At 39.3% G+C, this 27,093-nt stretch overlaps 1 protein-coding gene across 9 annotated transcripts in view; it reads right to left on the bottom strand.

The window, feature by feature from the left end:
* Positions 1-27,093, bottom strand: part of adgrb1a (adhesion G protein-coupled receptor B1a) — a 585,075-nt gene that overhangs the window by 89,242 nt on the left and 468,740 nt on the right. The window lies entirely within an intron of this gene.

The following is a 27,093-nucleotide window of genomic DNA, read 5'->3' as shown; positions in this document are numbered from 1 at the left end:
ATAGCAATGTAAAGGGGAAATAACATTAACACTGTATGAGGAGTCTGCTGATTGGTTGGCAAGTGGACTAACAGAGAATGCACCAATCAGACAATGACTGACAATGAATTGTCAAGCTTTGTTTAAATTTGAAATCCAGCAAGCTAAGTCTGAATAGTCAAGGCATTCCCTTGAGGTAAAAAAAAAATTGAAAATGGCTTTCATCTATTTTGCTAATTTGCAACAGGTCTTTCTTCAATAATGTGTGTCTCATTAATGCAGATTTGCTATTATGCAATTGCCAATTGGGGACACTGTTTCTAAAGTGCAAACTTTTAAAGTGTGCATTGGTCATAAACTGATTCTGGTGCCATTAGTTAAAACGGTGCTGCTATTGCACGATTTTCTGATAACACGAGAATTGCACGAGAATGGAACTATCCCGTGATATCAGAAGCAACAGTATGTTCTTTCTGCATATGTAGAAAACAGCACTTTGTATTCAGTGTATACAATGTCTATTCAGTATGTATTCACCTACACTCCGGTGTACACAAGCATGAAAACACTGTCAGCCAGATTGACAATCCTAAATTGGTCATCTTCTTCATACGGAAAGAATTATTTAGGAAATGTTGTCCAATTGAGACATGTTCAGTACCTTGTTGTCCCTATCCCAGGACTGTTGATGGGGATGGTGTCAAGGAAGCTGTACGTTCAGTTCACTTTTGGCTCAAGGAGTTGGGGGAGTTTTCCTCCTTACCGTCCTCCTACAGGGAGTGTTTAATGGGGCAATGTTGAGGGATATTTATTAGCAGTTTACTTTTAGTTCGATGAGTCGAGTGAGGCTCTATTTTGTATTTAACTCCATGCTGTTCCCGTCCCAGGATGGGAACAGTATTGAGAGAATTTCGATTTCTGTTTATTTGTTGTTTAACAAAGTATACTGCTTGATGTGATCCACCAGTCTTTTGGGCATACGGTCTACACCCCAACATCATACAGTACTTAATTCACATTCCACTACATTTACTTGTGTGATAATCAGGACACCTTTTTGAATTAATGGCAGAATGCTGTTGATGATGAGCACCATTCCTGTTGTGACTCCATAGTAGCAGCAAGAAACAGCTACTTTGCCTGTTGCTCAAACTTTTCAGAGGCCACAGACTAGATACTTTTCAAGACCAAAAGTGACTACCTTCAGCCCGTTTGTGAGTTTGCATGATGATCAGCAAGAAATGATGGAGTTAACCTATGGATGGTTTTAACGCACTCTCTTTTAACATCAGCCTCTCATGGTCTGCAAATAGCCTCAGGACCTATTTACAAGGTTGTCAATGAGGCCATTCTTATATACATAGGACTGTAGGAATACTGATATGTCTATTGACCAGTTAAGGTAGGGGTGTCATAGACAGGAACGGAGAATTTCCTGGCCGATTTCCCACTGAGGGCACCAAGGAAAGAGAGCTGATTTGACGGCACCATTTTAATGGTAAATATAAGGAAAAGATACAGTCTATTAAGATATGTAAATAGCACGTACACATTCTGTGCCTGTTTCGATTCTACAAAAGAGGGCATGGCTCTTCTCTACTTCATTTCTCACGGCAATGCTTTTACCAATCAAAATGAACCTGCCTGTTTTTAAAATTTAAATAAAACTCAGCAGTTAATTGTCAGCCATCATTTAAGTGTTGCAAATTCCCTGCCATTACCTCTACCAATCAAATTCCACTTGCCAACTAATCAATACTCTCCTCTCCAACAGTATATATAAATGTTGATTTTGGCTTGCACCGGTACTTCTTATAAATTGTCCTGATGAGCAGAAGATGAAAATCTTCAACAAAGATGATTCTTTATTCAGCAATACTTAAATTATATTGTATCAAACAACTATTTAAAAAGTAGTTAGACAGGAATGTAACTTTAATGTATGGACATTAAATAGCTCATCCTTGGTGCCAAAGACAAAAATGCACATTTGCAGAATTGGTAATAAGAAGTAATAAACTAGAAGGATATCAAATTTTAACAGGATGACAATGGAATTGGGGCAAATCAACTAGAAAATGATTATTGACAAAGAAATAGAACAACAATGAGAAACACTTAGAATGTGGCTAAAGTCCAAGAGAAATATATCTCACACCAAAAAATTAACCAATGGATGAACTAAAAGAAATACACTCCAAGTACATTGATGACAAAAAAGAACATCACAAAAAGCAAAAATGGTTCAGAGACAAATCGAAAGAAAAACTATGAAATTAAATGAGCATGGAATAACAACATGCATAAGTTCAAAAAAGAACACAACAGATAAATTCACAGATAATGCCAGAAATATTACGTAACTACTTGGCCTCAGTGTTTCCAAATTGGATTTGACATTAAAAGTAGAGATTCAAAAGCATACAAAAGTATTTAACATAAAAATTAGAAAGGAGATTGATCCACCAGTTAAACTTAGGATAAAACCATTGATCTGGATGAATTACATCTACGCATATTAAAGTGAAAGAAGTAGTAGTGGCCAGACATGTAAACATATCATTAGAAGAGAGAATAGTGTCAGATGACCCTCAGGCAACTGATGGCATTCCTACCTAGAAAATGGGAGATACAACACATTTAGGGAACTGATTACCTTAATATTGCTACAAGAAAATGAAATAGAATCCTTAACTCAAGTGACACAGAATCTAGTTCAAGCTCTGTTTCCCCATAATCTTCTTGCAGTCCAAACTTTCCTTCTCTTAATCTGCATAATGCTCATGTCTTTTCTTTAGCTTCCCCATTCTTGATGAAACATTCTTCTCTCAATATCCTACTTTAATATTCATATTTAATTGTGCCATGTCTTCCTCTTTGCTATTGGTGAATCAGTATGATGATGGTCCTTTTACTCAGTGAATGTGTGCACGTAGAAAGACGAGCTCCCATTTTGTCAATCTCCTTGATTTCTACAACCATTATCTATTTTCACCCCTTTCCTTTTTTTCTCAAATGCTACTCCTTTCCCTTCTGCCTCTCACTTTTCTACATTTCCTAATCTTCAATCTCTTGTCTTTCCGACTCAGTGCATCCACCAGCCTGTTCTTTCCATGCTTCCTTCTCTCTTTTTGTTCTCCTTCTCCTCATCAAATATCTGCATTGTTGTGTGTTTTATTTTCTTTCGTTTCATGGCCTTCAGGTCTATTCCTATTCAACTCCAGAATCTTGAGAAGTTTCTTACCCAAGAGGAAGTTAACTTAGTGCAGTCTATAAATGCAAACAAATGGTTTATTCCATACTGCTGCAGCCTTCTTCAAGTTCAAAGTGAGCAGATTACTGAAAGAATTGAAGATCTCTTACATATCCTTTACAAGCCCTGTGATTACCACTACAATGGCAGTTGAGAAGCAATGGAAAAACCCAAGTTTCACTCTGCAGATTCACACATGAAGAGTGAGGTTGTGTGGGCAAAATTTGGGAGCATCACCAGGACACAACCAAGTATGAGGATGAATAAAAATTCCATTAGGAGAAAAGAAAATTGCTAAGATTAAATTAGATTCTCTACAGTGGGGAAACAGGCCCTTCAGCCCAACACCAATCCTCTGAAGAATAACCCACCCAGAACCATTTCCCTCTGACTAATGCACCTAACACTACAGGCAATTTAGCATGGCCAATTCACCTGACCTGCACATCTTTGGACTGCGGGAGGAAACCCACGCAGACACAGAGAGAATGTGCAAATTCCACATAGACAGAGAGCCAAGGCTGGAATCAAACCTGGGTCTCTGGTGCTGTGAGGCAGCAGTGCTAACCACTGAGCTACCATGCTGTCCAGTACAGGGATAGGTTACACAATCTGGGGAACCTTGCCTAAAGTTATAATTCTAACAAGTTAATGTGACATCACTTGTGAACTTCACACTTCAGAAAGATAAGTCCAAGAGTTCTCTTTTTTTTCTCCAATAATTGGAAGTGTTTACTGCAATGTTTATTAGCAGGTTGATTTATTTCTTAACAAAGATTCATGGGAAACCATTGTAATTAATAACATTTGTTTATTAATTAAGTATAGGTTGGCAAAGCAACTCTAATGCCAAGTCTGATAAAGAAACTCATTACTCAAATTCAGGAGCAAATCTATAAGAATGATGAATAAAGTGCTATTTGTTGATGAAGCTCAGATATTTAAACCAAAATTTAAAATCAGCATTCAGCAAATAATTTACAATAAATTGACAACATAATCTGTTCTCTAGTAAGTATAAAGTTAAGGGAATTAATTGTGATGAAAATTTTAATTCATCAGTACTTTTTCATTTTTTTCCCAACTGGGATTTTTTTTAACAAACAAAAGTCTGCAGGATGAAAATAATAATTGATATTTAACCTTTGTGCAAGGAAGCCCCTAAACACAACTTAAATAATCCAATAGTGTGCACACAGGACTAATTTTAGTAAATACCCATAAATGTTACATTTAAGATTAAGATTGGCTATGAAAGCAGTCCAGGATACCATTATTTAAATATATTTTCCCTCTTTCATTTGCTGCTCTGGAGCAAATATACTCCATTTTCCCAAGATTAGTCCTGTCTTGTAGCAGGACTGGAGTGGTAAGTTGAGCTTGCTAATTTAAATTGGATATGATGCTCCTTCACATAGTTAAGCAGCTTTCTAACACCCACTGTCAATGACTGCATGTAAACAATGACTGTTTTGCTAATGCACCATACAGCTGGTACCAAATCTGATTGGTAGAGACATTTCCATGGAGAATGTATCTACAAGTGATGTTTGACAGTTAACTGCCAGAATTGTGCAACTCATGCACTCTCCATAGTAAAGCACCTACCAAAGTTTACTTGCCAGTCAGCACTCTCCTCTCATAAAATATACAATGGAACTTTGATTATCCGAACAGCACAGGCAGGGAGTATTTTGTGCAAACAATCGAAAGTTCAGATAATTGAATGCCAGACAACACAGTTTAGCCCAGCATCGGAACATTGCGATCGTGTCTGGATAATCTGAAATTCAGATAATCAAATGCTGGATATGCGAGGTTCCTCTGTACATGTTGGTTGAGCCCTCATACTTCTAAATTTGCAAACTGTCCTGATGAATGCAAGATGAGAAGCTTTGATAAAATGTTTCTTTTATAAACAATACTCAATGAGGTCTTTCTTTACTCAGAAGGTTGCAAATCTATGGAATTCTCTACTGCAAACAGTTGTGCATGCACCATTGTTGAATAAAGAAGGAGATAGATTGTTGGTCTCTCATTGAATGGAATTTGGAGAACAGACAAAAAAAGTGGGATTTATACTGATTCTTAGTCATAATCATAGTGAGAATAAATGTTGGAGCAGGGGCAAGGGACTGTCCATTCATCAGTGAGTCAAAATGAAGACCATACAAAGAGCAGAGTAATTACAGAAGTGGCAAGATTTCTAAAATACGGACCTGACTGTCAAGGAACGATGATAACTGATTCATTTGACAGATCCATTGAGCAGAGTGGATAAAGGAGACGTACTTAGATCAGAAATTGTATTCACTGGGAATCAACGGTTTACTGACTCCTGATCCTATACCTTGCGTTCTTATTTCTGGATCTATTGCGTGTCATGAGGTCATTGGAAACGTTCACAGAAAGATCATGGAAGAGAATGCATTTATTCACAATGAGGTCAATGGAAACATCCACAGGAAGATCATGGAAGAGAATGCATTTATTCATAAATGGTCAACAAGAATGAGAGCAGGCGGACAGAAGATTACATGATGATAGCAAGGTCAACTTTAAATGTAGCTTGGATACCATACAGAGGCATTCTGATCCACTTTCACCAAAAGGTGAATTTTTCCAACATTAGTATAGCACGCATTGCAAAGTTTGAGAACAACTGAGGTAAACCATTGATTCCCAGTGAATACAATTTCTGATCTAAGTACGTCTCCTTTATCCACTCTGTTCAATGGATCTGTTAAATGAATCAGTTATCATCGTTCCTTGACAGTCAGGTCCGTTTTTTAGAAATCTTGCCACTTCTGTAATTACTCTGCTCTTTGTATGGTCTTCATTTTGACTCAGTGATGAATAAATGATTTAAATTTTCCATGGTGCAAAGAGTGGCAATTTTTCATTTCGTAATTCTCAAATACCTACATTCAACATAGTATTCCTTGGCCAACATGATTTGCAATTTTTCTGACAGGACTTTTTAAACATTCATAGACCACATTTAGCACTGTTCATTTTGATGCGAGCTAAATGTGTTTCTGCTGCATAAATATAGTTTATGAGAGCTCCAACTGTGCTTCAGAAAGCTATTCTCAGGCAATAAAATGGACATAAATCCAACCAGCAAGAATACCCAAGGCTAGTAGCTCATGGCAAACACTTGTCCCATTCCAGAAATGCTCAAGAACAAAAGATACAATGAAAGGAATATGGTGTTGCACTAACAATGAGGTTAAACAGAAGCAATTAAGGAACATAGTGTGAAGCCAATTTGTTATTTTTAGAATGATCTTTGGGTGAGTTTCATTTCACAATAAACTTCCACATCAAAGCTAACATTGAGCTTAACAGCTCAATAGGCCAATTGCAACAGATATACAGCTTTTTCTGACCACCTTTGTTGAATGTATATTTGCTTATGTGTATGTAAAACAATATACAGTAGAATAACTTATCAATCTGACACAGGTAAAAGGCCCAAATCATAAAAATTTCCAATTAAGCGTCAAAGTATGGCGATGTGCTGTATTTAGCACCACTTCTGCAAAGTATTGGTGGAGGTTGAAGTCATATTCACAAGATAAATAACAGAAATAGGTTTAAGTAAAAGATAATAGAACTAAAATGAATGAATGAATGATTTACATCCTTGTCAGGCTCATAATATCAAAAAGCAAATAAATCCGTGATATCAGATGACACATACTTCTGATGGAGAAGGAAGGGGAATTGTGAGGGAGTGCTCATAGGGTGAATACTGTGGAAACCTTAGTACTTGTGCCATTTTCAAAACAGACTCAGGTAGCTTCAAAAATATTAGTCCCATAGGATAAGTGAAGAAGGCGTTTGGTGTGCTTTTCTTTATTGGTCAGTGTATTGAGTACAGGAGTTGGGAAGTTATGTTGCAGCTGTACAGGACATTGGTTGGGCCACTGTTGAAATATTCTGTGCAATTCTGGTCTCCTTCTTATCAGAAAGATGATGTGATACTTAGAGTCATAGAGTCAGAGATATACAGCATGGAAACAGACCCTTCGGTCCAACCCGTCCATGCCGACCAGATATCCCAACCCAAACTAGTCCTACCTGCCAGCACCCGGCCTATATCCCTCCAAACCCTTCCTATTCATATACCCATCCAAATGCCTCTTAAATGTTGCAATTGTACCAGCCTCCACCACATCCTCTGGCAGCTCATTCCATACACGTACCACCCTCTGTGTGAAAAAGTTACCCCTTAGGTCTCTTTTATATCTTTCCCCTCTCACCCTAAACCTATGCCCTCTAGTTCTGGACTCCCTGACCCCGAGGGAAAAGACTTTGCCTATTTATCCTATCCATGCCCCTCATAATTTTATAAACCTCTATAGATTAACCCTCAGCCTCTGACGCTCCAGTGAAAACAGCCCCAGCCTGTTCAGCCTCTCCCTGCAGCTCAGATCCTCCAACCCTGGCAATATCCTTGTAAATCTTTTCTGAACCCTTTCAAGTTTCACAACAGCTTTCTGATAGGAAGGAGACCAGAATTGCACACAATATTCCAACAGTGGCCTAACTAATGTCCTGTACACCCGCAACATGACCTCCCAACTCCTGTACTCAATACCCTGACCAATAAAGGAAAGCATACCAAACGCCTTCTTCACTATCCTATCTACCTGCGACTCCACTTTCAAGGAGCTATGAACCTGCACTCCAAGGTCTCTTTGTTCAGCAACACTTCCTAGGACCTTACCATTAAGAGTATAAGTCCTGCTAAGATTTGCTTTCCCAAAATGCAGCACCTCGCATTTATCTGAATTAAACTCCATCTGCCACTTCTCAGCCCATCAGCCCATCTGGTCCAGATCCTGTTGTAATCTGAGGTAACCCTCTTCGCTGTCCACTACACCTCCAATTTTGGTGTCATTTGCAAACTTGCTAACTGTACCTCTTATGCTCGCATCCAAATCATTTATGTAAGTGACAGCACCGATGTTTGTGGCACTCCACTGGTCACAGGCCTCCAGTCTAAAAAACAACCCTCCACCACCACCCTCTGTCTTCTACCTTTGAGCCAGTTCTGTATCCAAATGGTAGTTCTCCCTGTATTCCATGAGATCTAACCTTGCTAATCAGTCTTCCATGGGGAACCTTGTCGAACGCCTTACTTAAGTCCATATAGATCACATCTACTGCTCTGACCTCATCAAGCTTTTTTGTTACATATTAGATTAGATTAGATTAGATTAGATTACTTACAGTGTGGAAACAGGCCCTTCGGCCCAAGTCCACACCGACCCGCCGAAGCGCAACCCACCCAGGCCCATTCCCCTATTTCTTCAAAAAACTCAATCAAGTTTGTGAGACATGATTTCCCACGCACAAAGCCACGTTTACTATCCTGAATCAGTCCTAGCCTTTTCAAATACATGTACATCATGTACCTCAGGATTCCCTCTAACAACTTGCCCACCACCGAGGTCAGGCTCACCAGTCTATAGTTCCCTGACTTGTCTTTACCACCCTTCTTAAACAGTAACACCACGTTTGCCAACCTCCAGTCTTCTGGCACCTCACCTGTGACTATCGATGATACAAATATCTCAGCAAGAGGCCCAGCAATCACTTCTCTAGCTTCCCACAGAGTTCTCGGGTACACCTGATCAGGCCCTGGGGATTTATCCACCTTTGACTATTTCAAGACATCCAGCACTTCCTCCTCTGTAATCTGGTCATTTTGCAAAATGTCACCATCTATTTCCCTGCAGTCTATATCTTCCATATCCTTTTCCACAGTAAATACTGATGCAAAATATTCATTTAGTATCTCCCCCATTTTCTGTGGCTCCACACAAAGGCCGCCTTGCTGATCCTTGAGGGGCCATATTCTCTCCCTCGTTACCCTTTTGTCCTTAATATATTTGTAAAAACCCTTTGATATCTCCTTAATTCTATTTGCCAAAGCTATCTCATGTCCCCGTTTTGCCCTCCTGATTTCCCTCTTAAGTATACTCCTACTTTCTTTATACTCTTCTGAGGATTCACTCGATCTATCCTGTCTATACCTGACATATACTTCCTTCTTTTTCTTAACCAAACCCTCAATTTCTTTAGTCATCCAGCATTCCCTATACCTACCAGCCTTCCCTTTCACCCTGACAGAAAAGATCTACAAGGATGTTGCCAGGGTTGGAAGATTTGAACTATCAGGAGAGGTTGAATAGGCAGGACTGTTTTCCCTGGAACATTGGAGGCTGAGGGTGGCCTTATGGAGGCTATAAAATCATGAGAGGCATGGATAGGATAAATAGACAAAGTATTTTCCCTGGAGTGGGGGAGTCCAGAACTAGAGGGCATCGGTTTAGGATGAGAGGGAAAAGATATAAAAGAGAACTAAGGGGCAACTTTTTTTCACGCAAAGGGTAGTAGCTGTATGGTTTGAGCTCCCAGAGGAAGTGGTGGAGGCTGATACAATTGCAACATTTAAAAGGCATCAGGAGGGGTATATGATTAGGAAGGGTTTGGAGGGATATGGGCTGGGTGCTGGCAGATAGGACTACATTGGGTTGGGTTATCTGGTCAGTATGAACAAGTTGGACTAAAGGGTCTGTTTCCATGCTGTACATCTCTATGACTTCACTAGTTACATGAAAGAAATGGATCTAATTATCAGGAGCAAATGTGGCAATTAATTGGTTGATAGTAGCCTAATATAAGGTAGAAAAACACAATCAGATCCTGCTTCACCTCACCAATGATAAATCAGGAGGAATGCAGAAAACTTGTCATAGTGCATTTTAATTTACATGAAAAGATAAGATGGAAGCATCGAAGTTGCAGGGTTAGATCTGATGATCAGCAAGGCGGCTACTGGGAGGGTACTTTTGCCTTTGCTTGTCTACATTTCCAATAAAGGATCCGCAGTGAAGCAAAAACAACTTCAAATGGGATTCCCTGCCATTATTTCAGATAACTCTGCAGTTCGGGCAATGAGACCTCTAAAATACAAACAGTTAAGTGCTTTTTGTACAAAGAGTGATCAATGTGCGTAATGGACTTCCAATTAGTATGAAGAAGGTGAAAACCTTACAACATTCAACCAATCAGTAGGTCCTCTGATGGAGGGGTTTAGGGATTGGTGGTGTCATCGAATTTTGATCAGCATAGATGGGCTAAGATGGAACTAATTATTCTTCATACAGAAGACTTTCTAAAAAGTATCATTAAATCCCACATTAATTTAACACACCCATTTTACAGGACAAGATGAAACCATAGGACTCTAAAATCTTGCTAAAATGCATACAGAGCAAATCTACTTAAAGAATTGAATTATTCAAATTTCTATGAGGGTAAAAGGGATATTTATTTTTCTTAGTACTGACTGCTAAATTGTTGATTCATTTCATGCAACATGTTGAAAAGTTTGCTCTGAACTTATTTACTTGAATTAATGTCAATTTTCATTCAAACTAATTTCAAAATGTGAAGAAAATATATCAAAATATATATCACCCACACCAATCTGAAACTTGCTGTAGCATTTTAAAGTAAAAATGCTGCTGCTAACTGATCAGCAGGTATTCACTGGCTGTTGGCAAGCAGGTCAAAGCCATTCCACTAAATATTTAATGCTTTTAAGCTCTAACTCATAAAACCACACAGCTGGATATAAATACAGGAACTACACAAGCCCAAATTTAAATATCTGAAAGTGCGCACATGCACAATTTTCTAAAACTCAACTTGAGAATTAAGTATCTTGCTCTAAGGATCCTGTGTGAAAACAAATTCACATGTATTTCCCCTTGGATTTTGTTGCATGAAGCAGTTCATGTAAATTATTGCTTTCATTGTATTATTCAAACATAGCCACATTAAACTTTTAAGAAAATTGTAATTCCAAGAAATATTCTCTGCATTTTTCAGTAAAAGATGATAAGTGGCTTTCTTTCACAAACTCGAGAGACTGTTTTATAGGTTTTAAGATATGTTTGAGAACTTTCTTTACTGTAGGATATTGGGGGCATCTTACTGGCACACAAGTTATAGATAGTTAAATAATAAGATAATTTAGCACTGTTGTTGGTGGTGGTGGGGGAGAGGGTGTGGTGTAATGTTAGCCATAGTTCTTCTTCAAACACTGCCATGTGACCTTTTACATCCACCTGAGTTAGCAGAAAGGTTCTTGGTTTGACAAGTCTTCTGAAAGACATTACCTCCAACTGTGTTGCACTCTCTCACTCTTGCAATGCACTGTAAACTTGAAATATGTGCCAGGTTAGGGTTTGAGCTAATAAACTGCTACAGAGACAACAGCACTATTACTGCATCAAGGCTGATAGCAGGACAGGAACAATGTTAAGTAATTAAAAAGTACAAAGTGTTGAAGTCAGTGAAATAAACATTCACCTTAAGAGGTGGCTCAAAATGGACAGAGTTGAAATAGCCACCTGTAATAGACAGTGCCAGATATTCAGTTCCGTTACAATCCATGTAATTATGAATCAAATTCTGCACAGAACAGATAATTGATTCACTGCAACCTGTTTTGCCCCACAATCCAAGATTCTCACCTATTATCTTTTAATAACACGAAGAACCTGGAAAAATATCTAAGCAGCATTTTTGATTGAAAAGCAAGCATAACTGTTGAACATTTGACATCTAAACTAAAACAGGAATCCGTTGATGAGCATGTTGTGTATTGGCATCACTTTTGACTTTTTCTGATTCTAGTATTATGAAGTCATGTAATAACAATGCTTCTTCACAAAGTTAAAATATCTCACACATTTCTGCAATAATGGGGAAATGTTCAAACCATCTTTAAAATAACACTAAAGCTCAAAGTGTCTGAACAACAACAAAATATGCACACATGGCAAATGCACTGGGATGAACCTTTGGAGGAATAACATTATCACACAACATAATCTAAATAGTGCTGCTTTGAGAGGTTGTGAGAGCAGAGGGGCTTGGAGGTTGTATAATCACAAATCTGAAGTTGGTAAATCCAATTGTATATGAGTGATATTTTTCAGACAGTTGACAGATCTCCACACTCCCCTGAAGTAAAGTTGGTAGCCATTGGAAAGATTGATAGGTATTGCACATTCAGTTAAACAAAAGTGTGTACCTCTCAATGAGTTAGGGTAAATGAAAAGTCACCACAGTCCCAGAGGACCATAAAGCTGCTCTCTCATTTGCGAGAGGTGACTGGTAATGGTTTAATCTGAGGATCACCATAACTCATGCAAGGGGATAGGTTGAAAGGAGGATTCTCAACAGGTGAAGCTCAGTAAGCTGAATGGCTGATTTGTGAGGCAGAGTGATGCCAACAGTGTAGCTTCAATTCCTATTCTGTTTGAGGTTACCACTAAGGTTCTCAACATCACCCCTTGTCTGAGGTGTGGCAACCTTCAGGTTAAACTCAGCATCATAGCAAGCAGACCTCCGGGACAATGATGATTTTACCATGGGGTAGGTTTGCTGCCACTATTCTCTTTAAGTATAGAGATCTATGGGGAATGCTTGTTCTAGTAGGGAGAAAATAATATTTCCTGGCATAACAAGAAGAGAATCTTGTATTGAACAGAAGAGGTTGTTGTATGTTACCAACTAGTTACAGGATATGTTGTCATGATAGACCTTGTTACAGACATCATGTGAAGGGCCTGGATGCTAGGTCTTATTCCTCCAAGATCCCAAACTATTCCACCCACAGTTCTAAATGACATCATCACAGTGGATACTACTTCTGGCACCCCTCAGTATGAACCTTTTCAGACCCACGCGCGACAATGTTTCACGATATGTTATTATTTTTCTTTTATTTGGAACCTTGAGTTCTGCAATGGTCAGAACCAAGCACAGTTTTAAGTTGGATTTCTATTTCTACTTTGCATGGCTTAAGAAGGAAAAGATTTAGTGTGAGAGCTATCTGGATATGTGTTTAAATGTTGAAATGAGGCTTTTGAAAGAAAAAATCTTCAGGCAAATTGTTCAGTGTTCTAGTTAACAATTAGTAGAACAGACAAAGAGATTGTTGATAAGAAATAGCCCAAAAAGATGTAAACATAAATTTTTGATTTATAGACGATGGAGCCATCCAAAAGGACAGTGAGTGACCAGGATTATTTCAGATAGAAGCAATTCAGTGAGAAAGAATTGTAAGAGCAGCAGTGCAGTTTAGCAGTCTCCAGAACAATCAGTGCAGGAGAAAAGAAGCCATGAGTGGTTTAATGTCATGAAATGATGAGCTCAAAGAAACTTAAAAATCACACAACACCAGGTTATAGTCCAACAGATTTATTTGGAAGCACTAGCTTTCAGAGCACTGCTCCTTAATCAGGTGGTTGCGGAGAATAAGATTGTAAACTTTTGTTATAAATTCTGTGTCTTACAGTGTGATGTAACCGAAATGATATATTGAAAAAGACCCGGAGTGTTTGTTAAGTCCGTCATCTGTTAGAATGACCATGTTGTTTTCAGTTCCTTCATATGTAAATCTCCAAACCTTTTTTTTAAGTCAAAAACTTCTTTAAAAGTTAAAAAAAGTTAAAAGTTTAAGTTTTGCGATTTAAATATTAAAAAACTGAAACTAATATGGTCATTCTAAAAGATGAGAGACTTAACAAACAATCCAGGTCTTTTTCAATATGTAATTTCAGTTACATCACACTGTAAACTTTTGCCTTAAATTCTGTGTCTTACAATCTTATTCTCCACAATCACCTGATGAAGGAGCAGCAATCCTAAAGTTAGTGTTTCCAAATATACCTGTTGGACTATAACCAGGTGTTGTGTAATTTTTAATTTTTGTACACCCCAGTCCAACACTGGCATCTCCAAATCAAAAAAACATGTTGGGTCATTAATCCTCTCCAAACTCAGAATGACAGAGACAGATTAGATTTTTTTTAGATTAGATTACTTACAGTGTGGAAACAGGCCCTTCGGCCCAACAAGTCCACACTGACCCTCTGAAGAGCAACCCAACCAGACTCATTCCTCTACATTTACCCCTTCACCTAACATTACGGGCAATTTAGCATGGCCAATTCACCTAACCTGCACATTTTTGGACTGTGGGAGGAAACCGGAGCACCCGAAGGAAACTCACGCAGACACGGGGAGAATGTGCAAACTCCACATAGACAGTTGCCTGAGGTGGGAATTGAACCCGGGTCTCTGGCGCTGTGAGGCAGCAGATGATATCACAATTTCCTTTCAGTAAAAAGGATCACAAGAATGTATTTACCCCATATAATGTAAGATGCACCAGAAGAACCTCAATAAATGAAAATAACAATTAAAATATATATATTTTGGAAACACACTTGAGAAAGAAAAGAGACCACCTGGCAGTGACTGGTAAAATTGTCAGCAACAAAGCAAGAAGACAAAGTGGGGAATATGCAAAGACTTTATGAAACAGATTAGGAATAATATTTCAGAGAAATACCAAGATATTTGCTGCTATCGAGGATCATGAAATGTGGAAGATCGTAATGCTGCAAAATATGACAGCTGAAAAAAATTGGTGTTCGCAAGCTCAGTATTGTGGTTTTGGGTTTAGAGGGAAAAAAATGTGTACATTTTTTCAGAAGATTAATTCAATGGTGTAAAGTCTACGGCAATTATGCTCCAAACAACATACTTGTAGGTTACGTGAATGTTTTAAGGTATGCAACATTCAACAGACCAAACGTTCAGCGCTACCAAGGAATGTTCACATCATAGAATCACGGAGGGCACCTAACCAGCCTATCATGACTCCATCAGCTCTCGAAATGGATACAATGACATAATACCATCCTCCCATCTTTTCCCTACTGCCCTGCACATGACATTTTTTTAAAACAGAGCAATCTATTGCCCTCTTGAATGCCTCAAGGGAACAAGCTTCTACACACACTTCAAGGCAGTGGAAAATGGTTTGTGGATTGGAGTGGAGCTTGCAGGTGGTGGCATCCCTATGTATCTTTTGTCCTTTTAGATGGCAGAAGTTGTGCATTTGGAAGGTACTTTCTGAAGCCTTGGTGAGTTCTTCCAGTGCATCTTATAGATGGTACACAGTGGTAGAAGAAGCTACGGTTCAAAGGATTAGAAGAGGTGCCAATCAAGTGTGCTTTGTTTGAACTAGAAGATGTCTAGCTTCTTGAGTGCTGTTAGAACTGCAACTATCTAGTCAAGTGTAAAGTTTTGAATCGGATTGAGACATATTAAAATCTAATAAAGATTGATGGACAAATGCGAGGAGGATATTTTTCTGGGTTGGAGAGTCTAAAATCAGGGCACACCTGGATATAGGGTAGAGTATTTAGGTCTGAGATGCTGAAACATAGATGTAGGTTTGCTCGCTAAGCTGGAAGGTTCATCTCCAGACGTTTTATCACCATACTAGGTAACATCTTCAGTGTACCTCTAGATAAAGCAAAGCTGATGTTTCCTGCTTTCTATTTGTATGTTTGGGTTTCCTTGGGTTGGTGATGTAATTTCCTGTGGTGATGTCATTTCCTGTTCTTTTTCTCGGGAGGTGGTAAATGGGGTCCAAGACAATGTAGAGTTGAAAATGTGTTGCTGGAAAAGCGCAGGTCAGGCAGCATCCAGGGAACAGGAGAATCGACGTTTCGGGCATAAGCCCTTCTTCAGGAATGCCCGAAACGTCGATTCTCTTGTTCCCTGGATGCTGCCTGACCTGCTGCGCTTTTCCAGCAACACATTTTCAGCTCTGATCTCCAGCATCTGCAGACCTCACTTTCTCCTCCAAGACAATGTATTTGTTGATAGAGTTCCAGTTGGAATGCCATGCTTCTAGGAATTTTCTTGCATGTCTCTGTTTGGCTTGTCCTAGAATCAATGTGTTGTCCAGTTGAAATGGTGTCCTTCCTTATCTGTATGTAAGGATCTTAGTGAGAGAGAATCATGTCATTTTGTGGCTAGTTGATGTTCATGTATCCTGGTGGCTAGTTTTTTGCCTGTTTGTCCAATGTAGTGTTTGTTACAGTTCTTGCACGATATTTTGTAAATGACATTAGTTTTGCTTGTTGTCTGTATAGGCTCTTTCAAGTTCATTAGCTACTGTTTTAGTGTGTTGGTGGGTTTGTGGGCTACCATGATGCCAAGGGATCTGAGTAGTCTGGCAGTCATTTCCAAGATGTCTTTGATGTAGGGGAGAGTGGCTAGGGTTTCTGGACACGTTTTGTCTGCTTGCTTTGGTTTGTTGCTGAGAAATTGGCGGACTTGGTGTTCATTGTATAGGTGATTTTCCTCTGCTCTGCCTAGTTCCTCTGTGCTGCAATGTGTGTGGTGGCTCATTGAAATAATATCCTGATGCAGCTTCATTGGTGGGTGTTGGGATGATTGCTTCTGTAGTTCAATATTTGGTCTGTATGTGTTGTTTTCCTGTAGACACTGGTTTGAAGTTCCCAGTGACTATTCGCTCTACTGGGACATCTAGGAATGACAGTTTTTGGTTGTTTTCCTCCTCTTTATTAGAATACTGAAAGAGGCTCACTGAAGATGTTACCTAGTATGATGACAAAATGTCTGAAAATGAACCTTGCTGCTCAGCAAGCAAACCCACATCCAGAACCTCAACCTGAGCTACAAATCTTCTCAAAACATGAGCAAACATTTCTTCACTCAAGCATTAATGAACCTAAGAATTCTCTATCATTGGAGGATGTGAAGGCTCAAACATTTAATATGTTCAAGAAAGTGATTGATACCTTTTTAAATATTAATGGCATCAGGCACACAGGGAAAAAGTGGGATTGAGATACAGGATTAGCCATGACCTTGAATGAATGGCAGAGCAGATTCATAGAGCTGCATGCCCTACTTCTGCTCCTAGTTTCTAAGTGCATTTCATTATACACCTGACTTGTACCTTATAGATGGTGGGTATGCCTTTAGCAGTCAGGAGTTGAGCCGTTCACTGTGGAAGTCCCAGCCTGAGACTTTTTTTTTGTTGTTAACAGTATTTACATGGCAGGTTCCGACATGTATTTGGTCAATGATAAGCCACAGGATTTTGATGATGGGGAATTCAGCGATGGTCATGTTATTTAATATTAAGGGGAGACAATTGAATACCGCTTGGTAAGGATGGTCAGTGTCTGGTAATTTTGCGGCTTTTTTTAATTCATTCATGGTATGTGGGTGTCGCTGGCTGAGCCAGGATGTATTGCTCGTTCCTAGTTGCACTTGAGAAGGTAGTAGCGAATTGCCTTCATGAACCGCTGCAGACCACCTGCTGCAGGTTGACCCACAAAGCCATTAGGGAGGAAATTCTTGAATGCTATTTGCCACTTGTCAGTCCAAGCCTACATATTGTCTAGGTATTGCTATATTTCAAACTGGACAGCTTCATGAATTGGTGCTTAATACTGTGCAAATATTGTTACTTCTGATCTCATGATGGATGGCCACTGGTGAAGTAGCTGCAGATGGTTAGGTATCAAATACTACCCCGGGAACTCCTGAACAAATGCTCTGTGGCTGGATAATTGCCATCCACTTAATACAACCTTCCTTTGTTGTTCCAGGCAACACCGTGATCAGTGGAGAATTTTTTTCACTGATTTCTATTGACACCAACTTTACTCAGACTCTTTGATGCCATATTTGATCAAATGCTGCCTTTATATCAAGTCCAGTTATCCTCACTTCAGATCCTTTGGCCATGTTGGATCCAGGCAGTAAGAAGGTTAGGAACTGAGTAAACCCTGCCAGATCATCAGTGAGCAGAGTATTTTTCAGCAAGTCTCATGCGATGTTACTGTTGATAATGCCTTTCATCATTTTGCTGATGATTGAGAGAGGACTGATGCAATGTTAATTGGTGACTTTGGAGTTGCCCTTTTTTGTGAAGATGAACAGGTCTTCAGTACAACTGCATAATGCTGCCTGGGTCACAGACTTCGCAGACCAGTCTCTTCAGCCATTTCTTGAAATCATGTTAAGCAAATTGAATTGGCTGAAAACTGCATCTGTGATGCTGGGGTGACTGGTAAAGATGAGGTCAGGTATATTTCTGGTTCCTTTACCAGCTGCTGCAGCCTCTAGAGGAGGCTGAGATGGGATATCGGGTCCAGAGAAGATGGATGCAAATACTTCAGTCTCATGTTTTGCAATTATGTGCTGAACACCTCCATTACTGAGGATGGATGTATTTATGAATGTCCTCCTTCAGTGAGCTGTTATACTGCCCATCACCATTAATAACTGAATGAGGTAGGACTGCAGAATTTTGATCTGATCCTTTGGTTGTGAGATTGCTTAGCCATGTCATTATGTTGCTTGGCATACACTAAGCCCTGTGTTGCCTGGTACTGCTCCTGACATGCCCTCCTGCACTCTTTATTGAACCAGGGTTGGTCCCGGGTGAGATGATAATGATTGAGTGAATAATACGCTAGGCCATGAGGTTACAGACTTGGGTTGAATATAATTCTGTTGCTGCTGCTGGCCCACAGAACACCATGGATGCACAGATGCAGGTTGCTAGATCTGTATGAAATCTGTCCCAATCAGCACAGTGAAAGTCTCACACATCACAATGGAGGGAATCCCCAATGTGAAGCTGGGAAACTGTCTCCACAAGAAACGATCAAACCAACAGACACTATCATAAACAGATGTAAGTGATACAGGTAGATTGGTAAAGATGAGGTCAGGTATAATTCTGGTTTCTTTACGAGCTGCTGCAGGCACAGCCTAATAATTATATCCTCTGGGACTCAGCCAGCTTAATCTGTAGTATTGTTACGGAGCTTCTCTTGATGCTGGGCATTAATGTTCTGGAGCATATTCTGTGCCTTTGTCAGCCTCAGTGATTCTTCCAAGTGGTGTTGAGCATGGAAGAAAACTAATTCATTGGAGGAGACTGCCGAGGTGGTAATCTGCAGGATGCCTCCTTGCCCATGACTGACCTGATGCCATGAGACTAATGGATCTGGAGTTACATATTGGACTCTTGGGCAAACTCCTCCTGCCTGTGTTCTGTTGTGCCACCATTATCAGTGAGTCTGTCCAATCCAGAGGTACAGCACATACCCAGGAATGGTGATGGTGTTACCAGGGACATTATTCATGGTACTTCATCATGAAAGATGCCTGGATATTTAGAAATAGTACATGCATAATGAGTGAATAAAAAGAATTACATTTATTTGGCACCTTTTCAAGTCCTCTGGAGTTCAGAAGTGGATTCACATCCAAGGAGTTACCTTTGATGTTTCAACAACTTATGCAAAATAAACAGAAATATTAAGAAAAGATTTTAGGACAGTTACATTTCAAATAAAAACCTGACCCATGCTCTGTCCTTTCAATTATATAAAATTCAATCAAGATCTATACAGATATAATTTCAAATTCACTGAATCTCCACAGTATGCCGTGTGAAATTACATTTTTTTGGAACAGATTTTCTTTGACTAAAGAAAGATGACTTCCACCAGCCCTTCCATCCTGTGACCAACAAATCCTGATGGTTTCTGCTGTCACTGTAGTGAATGCAGAGGAAGAGCAGATTAAGACAATGGCTCATTGCCAAGACCATCCTTAGTGGTAAAGTGATGGCTGAGACCTTGCCCCCAGGATGTCAACTGCTACAACTACGTGAGGCGAGAAGAGCCAACACGACAGATGCTTTATAGATCATCCTCTGCCAAGTAATTCTGAGGCAGAATCAACATTTAAGTGTTGATATGTGACATATTCAATTACCAATTTTATATGTACATTGCACTTACAAGGTTTGCTTTGGATCAATGCATCCCCATTCTGCAAAAGCTATTATATGCATAATCACATTTGGGAATCGTTCCTACACACTAGGATGGAAAAACCCTGGTATACAGGGAAGATGGTGCAGTGGTAGTGGTGCAGCTAGTAATTCAGGGGGTCTGGTTAATGCTATGCCAATGCAAGTTCAAATGCAATGATGGCAGTCAGTGGAACTTATGTTTAGTTACTTAGAACAAAATTTGGAATTGAAAACCAGCCTCACTAATGGCGACCATAAAAGTTCATCAATCAAAGAATCCCTACAGTGTGGAAGCAGGTCATTCAGCCTAACAAATCCACACCATCCTTCCAAAGACCATCCCAACCAGACACATATCCCTACCCTATCCATGCAACCCTGCATTTTTCAAGGTCAGTCCACCTCACCTACACATCCCTGGTCACTATGGGCAATTTAAGATGGGCAATTCAGCTAACATACGTAGCTTTGGACTGTGGGGTGAGATCCACGCAGATGTGGGGTGAATGTGCAAACTCCTGAGGCTGGAATCAGCAGTGCTAACCACTGAGCCACCATATCAGCATTTAAAAAAAAACACCATCTGGTTCACTAATGAACCAATAAAAAAGGAAATCTGCCATTCCGAACTGGTCAAACATGCACGCTACTCTATAACTACAGCAATTAGGTTGACTCTTTACTGCTCTTCAAAGTAATTAAGGAGTCAGAACTATCATGTCCAATGTATGCAGAATGTAAAAGGTTGTTTAAGTGGAAAAACCATCTTTTAAGACGGCTGGCAACAGATCTTCGTCAACACTGGCAGTCCTGATACTCAACCAAATACCTTCTTCATATTTATCAGGCAGCAAGTGGCTAGGATCTGGAACACACTGATGGAGGTTGTGATGGAGGCAGGTTCAGTTGAAGCTTTCAGAAAAGCAGGAAGGAGAAAGGCACTAAGAGAAATGCTCAGTCAGAATGTTGGTGCAGACATGATGGGCTGAAAGGCCCTCTTCTGTGCTAGAACAATTCTGTGACATAATTAGATTACGGAAAATCACAGATACTTGTGAACTTGGTAAGTCCCTTTGAAAAGGGTGAACTGTCAACAGCACTAAATTGACGCACATCAGCCAACTTATCGTTATACTTCAGACTGTTCTGCAGAGTCATCGTAACTCAATGTCTTTTCCTGAAGGACACTGCAAGGGTAATTATGAATCATCTCTTGCTGTACTGGAACAAAAAAATGTTGCCACCATTGTCATGATTGTGTACCCAGAGCTGTGCTTCTGATCAGTACCCCTCCATTCTGTGCAAAATATCACAGAGCTAATCACACATGGATACGTATAGTTCCTTCACACTGTGGTGGAAAACTCTTTGACTGTAGTAATAATGTAGAATAGAGACTATGGATTCAAGTTCATAATTCTTTGAAATTTGCATCATAGATAGACAGGGTGGCTAAGGCGGCATTTGGCATGCTTCCCTTTATTGCTCAGACTTTTGAGTACACGAGTTGGGACATCATATTGAGGTTCTACAGGATGTTGGTGAGGCTTGTTCTGGAGTACTGTGTACAGTTCTGGTTGCCTGTTATAAGAAGGATAGTATTAAACTGGAGAGGGTTCAGAAAAGGTTTACCAGGATGTTGCCAGGAATAGAGGGTTTGAGATATAAAAATGGACAGCAAAGACTAGTACTTTTTCACTGGATCGGAGGTGGTTGGGGGGATGACCTTATTGAGGTTTTTAAAATAAATGAGGGGCATAGATAAGGTGAATGACAAGGATCTTTCCTGAAGGTGGGGTGGAGGGGGATGTGTGTTCAAAACTAGGGTGCATATTTTTAACATAAGAGGAGAAAGATTTAAAAAGAACATGGGGGCAACCTTTTCATTACTTTTTTTTAATGTGTGGAATGAACTGTCATAGAACGTGATGGATGCAGGTACATTTGCAACGTTTAAAAGACATTTCGATAAGTTCATGAATAGGAAAGGTTAGGAGGTAGGCAGGTGGGACCAGTTTAGTGTGGGAACATGATTGGTGTGGAGTGGTGGGACCAAAGGGTCTGTTTACACGCTGTATGCTCTATGATAATGTTACCACATAAGTAACACAGAGGCCTAGCCTAATGCTCTATAAATAGTCTAGAATTCCACCACAACAGCAAATTTAGTTAATTAAATCAAAAATTTGGAATTGAAAACTAGTCTCATCAATTATCAACAAAGAAATCTCCATACAGTCCACTAACATTCACAATCGCCCCCTTGCTCACCATCTTGACTCCAGTTTGCAAGCCAGTTCCATTGCTCCAGTTTTTATTTCATTCACTGCCCACACTTGACTTGGGCAGTTAACAAGGCGATGGATGAGGCAATAATGGGTCAAGTATTCACAGCAAGGCGATAAGAGAATCGATAAGCCGGTCAGCATGTGAGAGCTGAATAAGGTGGTGAACAAGACTGCAAGTGAGGCAGCTGAGGGCTTGCAAGTGGGAAAGCAATAGACAGGCACCTAATACATTGACCTGTGACGTTAGCAGCTCCCCACAGCATCGCTGGCAGTTTTATCACAGGCACAATGACAAAAGCACGAGTGCACCGTTGCCATTGTGGTGGCAAAAAATGCAGCCAATTTGAAATGAATGGGTCACTAATTTTCAAAGATCCTGACTGTCTCAAAACCTCAAAGTGTGAAGTGCTGCAACACTGGTTGTGTAAGATCAACCTTGACCTTTGCTGGAAGCTAAACTATGTACTCATAATAGGTCACATACATAATAGCTGTGGCAGAAGCCAGTTAGAATCAGAAATACCATGAGAGATACTATCTGAAGCATCATTTGTAAAGCCACTGAACCAACTACAAGTCAACCAAGCAAGTTTAATCCACTATACCTTGCAAGAAGAAAAAGGTTCTATCCTGTTTGAATTTCATGTTCACCTGAGAGTCAACCTCTAAATAATTCAAAAACTGCAAGAAACTTTGCAACTTGCCAGGAAACCTCTACATTTACCATATGTCTGCTCCTGCTAAAGAATCAATTCAGCTAAGAAATGATAAAAGACTGAAATCATTACAACTTGGTATATTTTTCCTTTTGATCTCTACTTCACCTTTGTGTATTGTGATAGCTTTTTTTCCAATTAGTTCATAGGATGTGGATGGACATTGCTAGCTCTGCCAGCATTTATTACTCATCTCTAATTGTCCTAGAACCACTGTGGTCATTGGGGCACAGGGACAAGTGCAGTGTTGTTAAGGAACTCCAGGAATTTGATACAGCTACAATGAAGAAACGGAGGCATGTGAGAGATGTTACCTTGATACTAAATAATCTTTCTTCAAAATTCACAAAAGCTCCTGCTGAAATCAATTAAATTGAGAAATCACTCTGAGGATAAGAAAATATAAACAACTCACATATGAAGACATTTTGATCACAGACAATAATAACAGACATCAATTTTGCCCATGATGTTATGAAGTCTGACCTTGCCACTGTCATCGACATCAGATGAAAGATTTTTTTTTTAAAAGTGTGTGCCCTTTGATTTATTTTCACTGACCTTCTAAAGAGAGGAAAACATGAACAACTTCAGATCTTATTAATAATTCTGTGTTTTGGCAGACAGCAGGAGTCAGTAATGGAAGATGGCTGTGCCGAAGTTACTGAAAGTAGAGGAGATATGGGCTGAAGGTCACCCATTGCTAGAATAGCCCTTCTGCTTGCATTCAATCATGTAAATCTTATGACCAACTCCGTTTGACTTTTTCTGAAATCCATCTATCTCATTCTGTAAGCCTTCTGCGTTATGTTGTTATTTGACTACATTGCAACTGATGTCCAGGATTGATCCGAGAAATTCTAAGTAGTGATCACTGAATAAATATCAGGATGCAGAGTCTTTCAAGATCCATCTGTTCAACATAGTAGGAAGCACCATTAATAGAGGAGGGCAGAAAATAGTTCTGGATAAATGTTTCCATGATGCTCAAGGAACCGCAAATTAAATTACTAGCAAATGCTTAGAAGATATCTTCTTTTTAAAAAAAGATAAATGTAAATAATTCTTAATGAATTACAGGATTTTTTTTTATTTTTAAATTTATGCCCACTAGCTCTAGACACTAAATGGTATTGAACTGTGATAAATAAGAGGTCAAAACTCTAGACCATTTTATTTTTTAAAAGGAACAAATCTACTCCATGAATTCTCAAACACAGCCACAGAGACTGCATGGTTAAAACTTATCTATAAAGATCCCAAAGCAGAAGAACTTTTTTAAAAAGCACAGAAATATCTCCACTATTTGACTTCCTAACCCTTTTCAGACTGTATCTAATCCTCAGCACTTGCCAATTTTAGGCACCACAGACAATTGTTATAAAAAGAAGCCCAATATAATTACCACTATCGGTACCCTCTGTAACTGAGCAGTCGACAACTTTGCAAATTGTTTCTGCTCTGTGCTGACAATCTTCATTTCAGCCAATTGCTGATGGACAGCAAAAATCTAAGCATGCTAAGAAATGCAGAGTTTTGCTCAGTTCTTCAGCACGTGTTGATTTTAATTTCGTGGTCACTAGCTAGACCTTTTTACATCTATGGCTGTTCACGTACAGCAATAAGACAGGAAAGCCAGTGTCAACACAGGGTTTCTTATTTTAAATCAGGATGATTTGGAAGATGTCAGAGTCTGTTCATTTGAGAACAGCATTCTGATTTTAAAAAGCAAAAACATGCCTGGCCAAGCAGAAAATTGGGACAAGTTCTAAACATTCTTTACCTCCCTTTCCAATTTGGTCCAAAAGATCAAGCACACAAACAAATCAAATTTCTCACCAAAATGTCTGGCATGGCCAAAAAGTAAGCAAGCTGGGTGTCTAATTATCAATGGGTAAAAATCACACAACACCACGTTATAGTCCAACAGATTTATTTGGAAATACCTGCTGGACTATAACCTGGTGTTGTGTGATAACTTTGTCTACTCCAGTCCTGCACTAGTACCTCCACATTATCACACTGTGAACAAGGGTAATAATGGAAATATCTCATCATGAGAAATGGGAGATGATAGCCCAGTGGTCCTGTTGCTGGACTGTTAATCCAGCATCTCTGGTAATGATCTGGGGACCTGGATTTGAATCCTGCCATGGCAGATAGTCAATAGAAATCTGGAATTAAGAGTCCAATGATAACTATGATTCCATTGTCAATTGTCAAAAATACCCATCTGATTCATTAATGTCCTTTAAAGAAGGAAACTGCTGTCCGTACCAGGTGTGGCCGACATGTGGCTCCAGACTTACAGAAATGTGATTGATCATATCTGTCTGCGGGGAAGTTCAGGATGGGGAATAAATGTTGGTCTTGCCAGTGACACACTCATTCTATGAATTTTCGAAAAAATGTACGCAGACCTGGGGCTTACACATGGCTTAATCAGGCTCGTAATGTTGCAAAAACATTTCTAAACCATAATAGTTGCTATGTTAATATTCCTTCTTAATATTTAGTTCTCATTAAGAGTTAGTTGCAATGTAAATCCAGGTACATATAGCAATGGGAAAAAATGGATCTTATAAATTATATATAAGATACATAATCTGTATCAACATACACAAAACATTGGTTAGGCTACTCTACATAGCTTTCAGCATTCTATTGAAGAAAAATATTAAACACTAACAGTAAACTGCATGGATTCACCAGGAGCAGGAAAAAATAGCACAAGAACAGACTTGAGATACTGTGAAAAGGCTAGGTAGGTTTAGTACAGGTTTTTAACAGAAGATATAAGTAAACATCAATTGTAATACATGTCTATGTTCTTTAAGGAAGGAAACTGGTCTGGCCTACATGTGACTCCAGATCCACTGCAACGTGATTGACTCTTATCTGCCCTGTGGACAGTTAAGGATTTAAAAATATATTAAGCAGACCAAATGTGGCTGCTATAATCATGTGACTGGACTTTGCCGTAATATTCAGAAACATCTCAGAAGTGGACATCAGCCAAGCAATCGACACTAATCCTGGAACTGTTTTCCTAACAGCACCTTTACACCCCAAGAACAGTTTTGGATGCCATAGCTAAGGAAAAATACTGAATTTGAGGCAGTCCAGAGAAGATTCACCAGGCTATGTCTGGTTATGGATGGCCTGTCTCATGAGGAGAGATTAAGTAAACTGGGCTTGTATTTACTGGAATTTAGAAGAATGAGAGGTGGTTTTAATGAAACACATAAGATTCTATGACACACAAAATTCTAGAGGACTTGATAGAGATGATGTAGAAAGGGTGCTTCCACTTGTGGGAGAATCTAGAAGCAGAGAGCCTAATCTCAAAGGGTCATCCAATGAAGACAAACATGAGGAGGAATGACTTCTTTCAGTGAGTAGTTAACTTGTGGACTTTTTTTTATTGCAGAGGGCTGTCAAGAGTGAGTCATTTAGCATTTTCCAGACGGAGACAACAGATGTTTAATTAGTAAAGGAATCAAGTGTCATGGGGAAAAGGCAGAAAAGTAGAGATGAGGATTATCAGATCAGTCACTGAATGGTGCAGAAGGCCCAATGAGCGGAATGGCCTACTTCTGGTCTGACATTTTTTGGTCACAGGAAGTTGCTGGGTCAGAGAACATCATTCTTTAAAGGAAATTTGAAAGAAGATGTTTGAAGTAGATAAAGAGAGGGGGAGATGATAGCAGCGAGAGGGCTGGTTGAATCACCCTAGCAATGAGCTAATACAAATGGGATGTGCAGAATTCCTTCATTCGATTTTATAAACCTTTATCTTTTTACTCTTTACTCTGTTCCTATGAGAAAGTATATAAATCAGTCTGAAATCCGATTTAAATCAGATCCAATTGCTACAACTTCCCAATGTCAGAGGCGAATTGCACTCGGAGACACATTGAATGATAGGGTCAATTAGTAATAAATTGGACTTTCATTCTTGATTGAAAATTAGAAATTTTTAAAATATGATGTCATAGTGGATTTGCATGAGTTATAAAGAGGCATACCCATAGTTTGATGGACATGTTCCATGACACACTTACAAAATATTGGCATATATTTTCTGAAGTTCAA

Source organism: Chiloscyllium plagiosum, chromosome 4 (genome assembly GCF_004010195.1).
Source record: "Chiloscyllium plagiosum isolate BGI_BamShark_2017 chromosome 4, ASM401019v2, whole genome shotgun sequence".
Lineage (NCBI taxonomy): Eukaryota > Metazoa > Chordata > Chondrichthyes > Orectolobiformes > Hemiscylliidae > Chiloscyllium > Chiloscyllium plagiosum.
Note: the sequence above shows the minus strand (reverse complement) of the source record. Positions and strands in the feature narration are given on the sequence as shown.